The sequence below is a fragment of the Saccoglossus kowalevskii genome, chromosome 5 (genome assembly GCF_978046115.1).
Source record: "Saccoglossus kowalevskii chromosome 5, keSacKowa6.1, whole genome shotgun sequence".
Taxonomy (NCBI): Eukaryota; Metazoa; Hemichordata; class Enteropneusta; family Harrimaniidae; genus Saccoglossus; species Saccoglossus kowalevskii.
Genome location: NC_140645.1, coordinates 20,488,173 through 20,500,269, shown reverse-complemented (window position 1 = coordinate 20,500,269; position 12,097 = coordinate 20,488,173).

The following is a 12,097-nucleotide window of genomic DNA, read 5'->3' as shown; positions in this document are numbered from 1 at the left end:
TATATTGTAAATGCTTACCACTAGGTTTTGTTTACGAGGTCTGTATGTCATCTCGCGTGATCGCGGTGTGCTGTGCTTGCATGATCGTCGAAGGTTAATCTACGGCACGCACGGTCCCAGAGACTCAATTACGCAGAAATGCTAGCAGTAGTGTAACAGAGAGATAAATGTACCTAGAGTAAAATTTAAGTCATTTTAGCTGGGAACAAGACTGACGATATTAATACGTACACTGACAACTTTACAATCAAAGCCCAAGGTGCCCTATAGGTGGATTCTGCGGTTAGTTCCGATCGTAAGAATTTACTTTCATTGTTTTAGCTACATAAATATTTACTGTTGATTTTTGTAGTCAGAATTATTCCTACCAGTGGAAGTCATCAGATTGCCAAGATGTTCTTCTTGTTGTCTGTGAATTTTGTAAGTATTAAGTCCTGCAATATATGTTGCCTTACGAGTTCAATTAAAGGGCGGTGGTCGCCGCGCCGCGCTCTTCTAATGGAAATCACGAGTACGAGTTTTGATCTGGGTGCGACGTGCTCTAATTGTCGACGATGATTCCTTCGATACCTTCCAATCACCGACAAAATAACCTAGTTAAAGCTTGGTAACGTCCAAGTTTGAACTCGTTGGTCTGCGCAACAGTCAAACTCGCCACTTTTATGAGACCCATATCTCGCGCATATTTAATGGTTTATACTTACCAGTGTTTTTCAGTTTAGATTCACTATTATATGTACTTAACCTTGCTTTTTTGTTTCCATATCAAGCATGTGAAACTGCGTATGAAGATTGGTGCCGGCAAGGCGATATAGTCTCTGACGGAAATGGATCTTGCACGTGTCAGTGCTGGCCTGGGTCATATGGAACGTTTTGTGAAGGTAAAGCCTATCAGTACGCCATGCAGTTGTTTTGCATTTGCAGAAGGTCGGACAGTGTGTTCAGTGATTGTTAACGTCCAGACATTTTGCAGGAAAACCAGTGATTGCGTGAACATGAGACACAGAAACGTTTGTTGCGATTTGGTTATTTTGTCGTTATGAATAGGTGTAAAAAAGTCCTAGTTTAGACAAATCTTTTATTAACTAAAAAAACACCGGCTTGCTAAATTACAGAAAAGTGTATCAGATATAACTACAAAAGTAATATTAGGGACAATGTTACTCGTAAAATTGCAGTTAAATCTAGTAAAATAATCTGGAGAATGTAATTGTTGTCAGAGTATTTCAACATTACTCTTATGATACGCTGTTCCTGCCAAGTCGCTACCTCCAGTGATTCCATGACGTAATTGGTTGACATGACAATCGTTCAAAGCGGAGAAAACGTTTTGACCTGTAGTCGTCAATAAATGAAGGAATACATTTTGAGTGATTTTACTATATGCTGAATAAAGAACGACAACACAGTTGTCGATTTGAACGAAATTGTTTTCACCCATATACTTCATTTGGAGTCACGAGAGGGCGCGAGTCGCAGGACTGGTGTATTGCTCTTCTTCACGCTCAGGATCATGATGATCACCATATTTATCAGTTAGTAACTGAACATCTTACTTACTCTTGAAACCCGACTAATTAACCATACTGTTGAACTGAACTGAACGAAACTTACGGTTAAAGTTTTCTTGCTAGTCATAGTACTCATCCGTTGTATGTTCGACTTCTTAAAAATTGTTAGGTATATAGAATTTTGATATTTTTGCATACTGAAGTACTGAATGCTGTTTCCATGATTTCTTTATAATCGTGACAATAACATTTCTCCAACGTTAAGGTAGTAGCCTACTCATAAATTAAAAAAAAACAGAATTTATTCATTTTGTAATAAAATGTACTCCAAGGCAATATAAGGATATTGACCTAAAAAAAGTTGGGGGTCACCAGCCTTTTGTTCGAGAAATTGTTGGTTGTATTTTAATGGAAAGTCGCCATTTTGACACTATTATAACACTTTTACCATAGGTTTCTATGGCAGAGATATTATGCAATATCTCAAAATTTAGCCTGGTGACATAGGCTGAAAAAAATCATATATTGTTAATGATGGAGTATTTGTTGTTGTTCTGAATTATTTAAAAACTCTGGGTTTTGAAAGGTGTCAAAAAATGCATTTTTTCTTTAACATTGTGTTCTATGGAATTGTTCTAATAACAGAAATATTAGGACACGTTTCTCAAAAAGAATAACTGTAACACATAAAATAATGCTATTTCATTGTACCATGGGACATTAGCTTCATGATTGTACATAATAAACTAATGAACATTGTCATGCGATTTGTGACCAATTTTGTCAAAAATTATGACTTGGCTTCTACCTTAATAAAATAATTGTCTTTGATATGTTATATGTAGGTGTTTATTTCTTGGTGTTGGTTTCTTTGAAAATCTTGTCATTTTCAATAAAAAAAACTAAAAAAAACAGGCAAATACTTGATATATTGAGCTTTATACTGGAAGATATGCTCTCGTTATTCTATCTGCTGCCTTTTTTCGAGATATTCAGCTCAATTCATGTTACATGTAGCGATACTGTGTCGGTAGTGTTGTCTGCATGTGTAGTGTGATATATTAATGTAAAACGCCTGGTTTAATTCATGGCTTTATTTTTTGATACGATGTAGCAAAGGTATATGTTCCATCACAGTTAATATCTGTCTAACTGTAAATGCAGATAAGAATACATTGGATTGACAAGTGTTGGGGAGCCGAATGTTGGCACTATGAGAAAATTATGACAAACACTATTAATAATAATAATAATAATAATAATAATAATAATAATAATAATAATAATAATAATAATAATAATAATAATAATAATAAATGTGTGTGTGATTTCAGAATATGACTACAGCGAAGTCCTGTACAAATCGCTTCTGTTTTTCGAAACACAGCGATCCGGGGTGCTGCCACCAGACAATAGAATTCCATGGAGATTTGACTCCGCTTTAGACGATATGTCGGAAAACGGTGATGACTTAACTGGAGGCTGGTATGACGGTTAGTCGTATAACTTTTATTTGATTGCATTGGCAATGTGGTTGCTCGAATCTGCGAATAAGTCACGATAACGAGGAACAATTAGGGTCCTCAGTGAGTATATTCATAAAAATAATAATGATATATTTACTCATATTGCGCTTTTTTACACTCAAACCTGGCATGCCAAGCTGAATAAAATAATTATAAAAGCAAAAAATAATATACAAAGTGACATTAAGTTAGAAACAGCAACTAACACATGTTCAAAAATGAAAAGCTTTCTTGAACAAATGTGTATTGAGGTTTTGTTTTAAAATGTCAATAGATGTACTGTGTTGTACGGTGTATGGTAAGGCGTACAATAAACGTGGGCCAGCAACAGGAAATGCCCTGTCACCAACAAGCTGTTAAATTAGAATTAAAACCATGACACCAGCAAGGTCCCGTACAATATTCTTCACGGGAGCCTTGTCTACATATTCCAATCTATTTTTGTTAAATTATTGAGGCTTCCCGATTAATACAGCTTCAGTTTTTACAGCATTTAATTTTAACCTATGCAATTGGTCACATTATCGTGGCTATTCGTATAATTTGGTTCAAACGCCATGTACAATTGCGTGTCGTCAGCATAAAGATGGTATGAAAGATCATAAGTGTCAATGGTACCACGAAAGGTTTACCCAGGACAAACCCCCGTGGTACACCAGATATTAAAAGATGGCTAGACGAGTGTCTATCATTAAATGTCAACGGATTGATTCCAGTTAGTAAGGTACGATCTAAACCATGAATGAACCACACCAGTGATACCAAAACGACCTTTTAATCGATCAAGTAATATATTAATATCAAGAATATCAAATGCAGAACTCTGATCTAAAACTAAAATTTTCAGTTATCATTAAATTACAATGTAATTTAACAAGATGAGTTTCAGTACTATGGAAAATATTACAGACTCGCTGGAGTATATTTTCTAATGAATTCTTCTTAATACGATTCAGGAATTGATTCGCTACTATCCTTTCAATTAATTCTGAAACAAAACACAAATTAGAAACTGAGCTATAGTTTTTGAACATTTAATCATTCAATATAGGTAATGTACTAGCTACTTTACATTTGATTGGGAATACACCGTTAACACGAAATCACCAGCTGCAAAACTTTGACAATCACTTGGCCGGTGTCAAATAGTTGTAATTCCATGTTACATTAGTTATTTGGGCGTCAGATTTGGATATGCGTTTGCCACATGTTCATATATTTGTCTTTTTTGTTACATTGGACAAATAATTGTATTCTTGTTGAATAGGTTCATCACTTGCAAGCTAATTCATTAATTTGGCTCTCAAAACACGCACATTAGTTATTCCAACCTAAACTTTATAATATTCTTGTTCAGCTGGGGACCATTGCAAATTTTCCTTCTCTCATACCGGCAATACTCTAAGACTGGCGTGGGGCTTCCTGGAATTCAAAGATGGATACGAGGCGGCTGGACAACTTGACGTGATGTATGCTACTTTGAAGTGGGGACTTGACTATATTATTAAGCTGCACACAGCGAAGTATGAATTATATGCGTGTGTAAGTACATTATTTTGCTTGGAATCCTTCCTATAATATACAGATTTGGTATTAGGCTGTTGCGCAATTTGGTGCAGGTTCTCTGCAACGGGCTTCGTATTTAATGAAAAATGGATCGACGTAAATTAGAAATGCCAAATTGGTTGTTTTGATTCCAGAGTGCTCTTTTCCTACCTAAAAAACATAGACCTCTGGAATGCATGCTCTGTATTTCTTGATTTGTCGCGTCGTACAATCGGTCACTGATGATTGGCGGATATCTCATGATTACAATTATTATTATACATCTGTCGCCGTAATGCCAAAAGTTACAGCATTCCGTAATGTTGCGGTATTGCACCAAGGGCGGTAGGCAAAAGTGCCTGGGTTAATACACTACTATGAATAATGAATATTTTCATTTGCAATTCATCGATGGGGGTGCTATTAAATAATGTTTACAACTCTCATGTACCAATGTGCTATTGATAACTTACCAATTTGACACGTATTACATAGAGAAAGTTTCTAGTTTGTGTGTATATTTAATACGTATATTATTTTTTAAATCTTTCAAAGCAGAATGTATCACTGATCCAACACTTTTGCCTGATGCCCTTGATTGCACTGGTATTTTCATCCTACCATATTAGGAAACGCGAATTCCAAATATGGAACGATTACGCACATAAGCGTCGCCTAATAAGAAAAAACAAACATGGCTGCCAGCATGGTTTGACCGTGGTAAAAACACAAAAATATTCGTTAAATCAGTTATAAACGATTTGGATTTTGGCATTCTCATGATGCATTCCTGGGAGGAAAAAATGTATAATAATAAAGTTGTTACAATGATACTACAAAGAATGCACTCAGACACTACGCTATCGCATCGACCTCCGCTAATCATCATTATAGTGTGTTCCAAATGTACGCGTTATTGGCCGTTTTGTGGGGATGAGGCAAATGCTTGTGTTTTTGTGTCATTTTGGATTGTAGTTGAGCAATGTGAATATACGAAAAATTAATTAAGTCCCAACATTTCGGATGAACAAAACATTTCACAAATGTACTGATATTTTGTCATTTTCAGGTTTGTAATGCATCACTGGATCATACCTATTGGGGGCGGCCGGAAGATATGACAATGGAACGCCCGGCTTTCAAGATAGATGCCGACAATCCAGGAAGTGATTTGGCTGGAAATGCCGCTGCAGCATTGGCTGCTTCATACTTAATATTCAAAGATATCGGTAATTAGATTTCACTATAATTAGCCAGAATCGCTAACTCACTTCCATCTACCCTGATTGAAGTTCGTAACACAAATTCTGGTTAGTACGTTATTAGAAGCCATACTCTTTCGAGTCGTAAGAAAAAAAAATTGGAAAACAAAAATTATTCAATGTGAACGATGTAGCTGGCCACGTCTACTAAATTTTTACGTTCATGGTAGCTATTCGCCCATAGAGGGCGCATTCGACTTATTGTATGAGCACAACGCAACGAGGATACTTCGCAATTTGATATTGATAACAATAACAATTGTTAACATGTTTTGGTTTTGGTTTTTGCCTAATATTTAATAGATCCAGCGTACGCGGCACTTAGCTTGAGCCATGCACGAGACCTATACGACTTTGCTTACTTATATAGAGGTATATATTCATACAATACAGACGTCAACAACTACTTGTAAGTACTATTCAACATTCGTCCGTGTGAGCTACCCATATCATCACTAGTATGATATCGATATATTCATGGGTTAACGTCTGTAAATAAGTTTTGAAATGATATTACATCTGTGTGTTTTACTAATCTTAATGGTATCAGTCTTCGATTGGATCACTGCAATATGCCGATAAATGCTTCTTCCACGCGAAGTAGATACCTCAGATTTTGTAAACTGTGCATATGCATCAAATGCCAGTCTGTAGTATTTTAACCAAAGAGACATGTTTCATGCGATACACAGTCAGTCTGAATGTAATTCAAATAATCACGAACGAACACTTGTAGCGAGTATTTTATAGTTTCGATCACACTGGACAGTAGAATATGTAGGTCTTTTATCACAATGTAACTGATCGTATTGTTTTCTATAGAATAAATGTGCCTCGAAATTATGTTATGCGTATGTATTTGGTACATGTCCAAAATAAATAGTTTCAATGATGCTTGTACAAAATAATATTGTAATTATTTTTTTTTATTTACATTTTATTTATCTTTCATCTGTATGTGTATGGCGATGATGCTGAAAACACACAATATAAAATAATGAGATTTGCTTCTTTTCTGACTTTGTCACACGCCATAGTACTTTCTGGGAGACAAACTCACAAGCACTGTGATTCTTTAAATTCTGTTTCTTCCAAATTGTGAGCAGCCGTCTTTTCAAATAAACGCTGTCCTAAACCACGATAACAACACATACTAAATGCAAAAGCTAATGGGTAGAAGCTTATTTGTAGACAATGACACGGTATGTCCGTCTGTCGCATACACAGGTGACGACTTTAGGTTCAAAAACCGTTTAACTTAAACTTGAGATTATTTCTGGCATATAGATCAAGAATAGCACCAGGTTGTATCAGAATGTGTTTATAAAAAAAATGTTTGACTATTCTCACTTCATCAGGAGTTCGTCCTACTACGATGAGTTAGTCAATGCTGCTATATGGATGTACGATGCAACCGGTGAAGTTGATTATTTGGAAGCAGCTAAGACAATGTATGACGAGTTTGGTCTGGATGTTACACACAGGACATACAGCTGGACATCAGCCGCCCCGGCTCTACAGGTTAGCACACACTAAGCAAATCTATAGTTATTGTGAAGCGTCATATTCCAAAGTCTGCGCATTTCACAACAAACGATGACACATATACTTCGCTTGGGTCCTACGTCGAACTTCGGTGTCAACAAACAAAAGTGTTTGTTTCAAATTGACGTCAATGAGTATTACGTCATATAATTAATTATTCACGCAATTGTTCGCCTCGAACAAACAAACAAATGAGTGAACAAAATATAATTGTGACAGACGTATTTGTGACATTGAAATAATTTCTTATGGGTTTTATTCGGCATTAAACTGACTTGTGATTCCCAACAAATCACCGAAAAATACAACAAAGCGATTTGGGTGAAAATGTTATTATGATCTTCACGCGTTGTTCTCCTTTGACACCTTCCACATGCGGTAATGCGTTAACTTATGACGCCAATTATGTTTTAGTAAGATTTTGTAATCGGTGGCTTAAAGCGGGAGGGTCGTCACCTGCGCACGCGCGGGAATTGAGTCCCAAGCGATGGTAACAACACACGCTAAAAACGCAAAGGCTCATGAGTAGACGCCTATTTGTAAACAATGACACGCTATGGCCATCTGACTCATGTGCAGGTGACGACTCCCCGATTTAAATTGATGACATTTTATTCGGTGACGTCAGCAACATGTACACTCATACGCAGTTGTTGCCTTTCGATACATATAGTCTCCATATTGCAAAATTTACCTTTCAAGTAGACATTTGATGAGCATACATACATACATAAATGTATATCATGCTAAGAAAATGCAAATAATCTGCTATCACGAATGTATTTTTCTATCATAAAATTAGGTAAAAATCAACATATACAATGCAGATAATTGTAACAATTTTAAATACTGAACTTTGAATTAAGCACAAACTAGAAACACCTCAATATATATCGGAAGCAATATTTTTCCGTTTGTTGTTGGTTCCAGGAGTACGAAAGTACGAAATTTGAACGAATAGAAAAGAGATCATTTGTGCCTAATTTTGTTAACGTTTCCGTGCCACTTTCGTCATGAAACCCGGTAGAAATTAAAGTTTGTAAAACAAGATTTCACTGGATGTTGTCATATACAAAATGCCAATATCTAATAATGCATTGGTATATGGATAATAATAATAATAATAATAACTTTATTTAATTAAGCGCAACAATTCCAACATATGAGGATAAAGGCGCTGATACAATAAACAATCAGTCAAATATTAAAAGCACATTTAAATAAGTGCGTTTTCAGTCTGGATTTAAAACTGTCTACTGAAGGACTAGAACGAACAGACAGAGGTAATTCATTAAAAAGTTTAGGAACTAAATTTTCAAAAGCACGGTCTTTGTATAACACCTTGGACTTTTTACTACACATCTGACGAGTTTTAATAAGAAACTTCGATTCAGATCTTAAACTACGACTCGGTACATAAAATTCGATTAATTCACATAGATAATTTGGGGCAAAACCATACAAAGATTTATACACTAGTAAAAGTAATTTGAAATTGATTCTTTGTACAACTGGTAACCAATGAAGTTTAATAAAAATGTCTGTAATGTGGTCATATTTTCAAGCACGAGTGACAAGGCGGGCTGCTGCATTTTGTACACGAATAAGAGGTTTTGTCTTAGTTACAGGGAGACCAGACAATAATGAATTACAGCTGTCTAAGCGAGAAGATATGAAAGCATGTACCAACGTTTCAGTATCAGATTGGGATAATGATTTACGAATACGATTAATATTTCTTAGATGGGATTATCCAGATCTACAAATAGTAGAAATGTGTGTTTCCATAGATAGCTGCGAATCAAACAAGACACCTAAGTTTCTAGCACTTGACGAAGCACTAACCAATTCTTCGCCAATTGCGATACTAGACAAAAGACACGAGTCTTGTGAGAATCTCCGAGACGACATGCACACAAATTCAGTTTTCGACACATTCAAAAGTAGGAAATTACAAGACATCCAATCGCTAACATCTTGAATACATGTCTGAAGTATCACCCGGGCGCGAATTTGATCATCTTCAGAAACCGATAAATAAATCTGTGTGTCATCGGCGTAAAAATGATATTATACGCCGTGACGTCGCAATAACTCGCCCAATGGATGGACTTACCCCGCTCAATTTCAGCATGCAAGTAGAATCAACAATAAAATTATGCATGTCGATTTAATGATTAATTATAGGATTTTCCTGTAACATATCGTTAAGAATAGGCTGCTGACCGCTGATCTATTTCCAAATTCATGAGTGAATACACAGGCATGATTTGTTTTAATAAATATAAATATACCAGTAATACGATCATACTAATGTTGACTGTGTTATCAACAATGTCATACTTTACTTGGTAGCTGCTCCTCTATCTACGTACACAAGATATGAAGTATGGGACCGGGTTTGAGGACTTTTTAAATGGATGGTTGCCTGGTGGTACAGTCACTTACACTCCCAAAGGCCTTGCTTGGAGATCTCCCTTCCAAACTTTAAAGATTGCAGGTATGTTTTGTTAGCAGTACTCCATTCGTGAGTGTTATTTTAGAACATTTGTCCCAAACTATTTTTTTATTATTATCCGAACATCGATAACCAACTTTCGCCAGTAATGTTGTGTGTAATAAATGTGTTGGCGGATTTAATCATTTTCCAGCCATCACGTTTCTGTCAGTGGGTAACGATGGGGGAGAAATACGATACATTAAGGTTATAGGAGTGTGGAACTCACGAATAGTACATACGTGTGCTACAAATCGTTCAAACTTGTGCTTGGTACATTGTCAGATAGATTGTTTTGTACAAGCCCTTCGCAAATTTGACTATTTTTACACTTCCTTGATTTAGATAATCCAAACCACCGAGGGGTGTACCTTACCCTAATCATGACAGTGTTTTTACTAGTGTAATCAGTGTTATACTATTATATTATATTTCAGCAAATGCGGCCTTTTTGTCCCTGGTTGCAGCCAAGAATGGACTAAACGTAGACACGTACCTTGGTTTTGCCAGAGGACAGCTTCACTACATTCTCGGGGACACTGGAAGAAGTTTTGTAGGTGGATTTGGAATGAAACCACCCATACGAATCCATCACAGGGCAAGGTGAGTCAATGTTTACTGTACTTAACTTAGACGTAGACATAACGTTTGAAATGTCACGTAATGATTCCCGCCCTACCTATCGCTACTCGCACCGAGAATATCGCTTTACCAGGTGTACCCATATCATCTAGAGGCTATCGTGAATCGTGTGACCATATATATAACATTGTGCACTAGATGTGAGTTATAGTAGTTAAATATGGCGCCTGAAAGTTCGGTAAGAACATAATGTAGTTTAACTTTATTAAATATCACACTGTTATAAAATTCAGAAACAATACAATTCTAAAAATGAACAATACTTTTGTCGAAAAACTAGCATATGTAGGATACCTTAATTAATATTTGGCATTTACTAAAACGTCAATTATCTATTGGTGTTTTCTCCAGCTCCTGCCCAACCCCACCAGAACCCTGTAATTTTGGTGTTATGAGAGATAATAAACCAAACCCAAACATATTATATGGAGCCCTAGTGGGAGGCCCTGATGTTAATGATAATTATGAGGATGCCATACCTAACTGGTCACAGAATGAAGCTGACATTTACCAAGCTGGATTTCAGTCTGCCATAGCAGGTTTGCATTACTATTATTATGCTTACATCTCGTTATCTTAGTATGTCTTTGTATACAAGGGTTATTAATACGACCACTTCTCGATGAGATCTGTTGTTCTTCCTTCTCTTCATTCCTGTAAATACAGAGCCACATCACATTTGTTTTCTAGAAGTCATGCCATCTATCGGTGAAGCTCTATTGTGATGTCATCATGCCGTATAAGGGTGTGGGAAATGTAATTAAAATAGTCAAAAATGTTCTGTTCTGTTGTGTAAGCGTTTTTGAACCACATTCACATAATGTGCCATGAGATACAATTTAGAAGTTTTTTTCTTATAAAAACAAAACCTGAAAACAAAATTGCAGATTTATTATTTGTGAAATGTGTAATATTATTTTTTTCTCTAGGATTGATTTACTTCAAGAATAATGGAACCATCTTTGTCTGAAATCACTGTCGAAAGTCTACTATACCTAAACGAATTTTCAAAACGCTCTATTCGTTGACCATTACAGTGTTTAAATAACCGTAATTGTAATTTTGTATTTGATATTATTATTGGTTATATTGTTATGGTAACAAGTATTGCAGACGAGAATTTATAATATACTTGGAGAATGGTCAATATAGCTATTGTTTGTTGTTGATCACGCTCTATTCATTGACCAACCTAATTTTTAAATAACCGTGATCGTATCTTAGTAGATAATGTTATTGTAGTTATATATATTATTTTACCAATAAAGTATTAAGCATCAAAGACGAGTATTTAATGTTCTTAGAGAGTGGACTAAACCCATTATTTGATTATTATTCAAAAAGTAACTACTAACAAATAGTGTAAGTAAATGTAAATGACTAATAAGCAGGATGCTTATCGGCCTCTTCAGGATTGAGACCCCGGTCGGTAGTTTATATAATTTATTGATTCAGTTAATAATAAAATATTGGGTTTAGTTCCACCACTAAGCTCAGCTTGCAGGCAATGATAGTTCAGTATAATCATGTAAGGCAATGTTACACAATGTCATTAGTGTAAGATTTAAT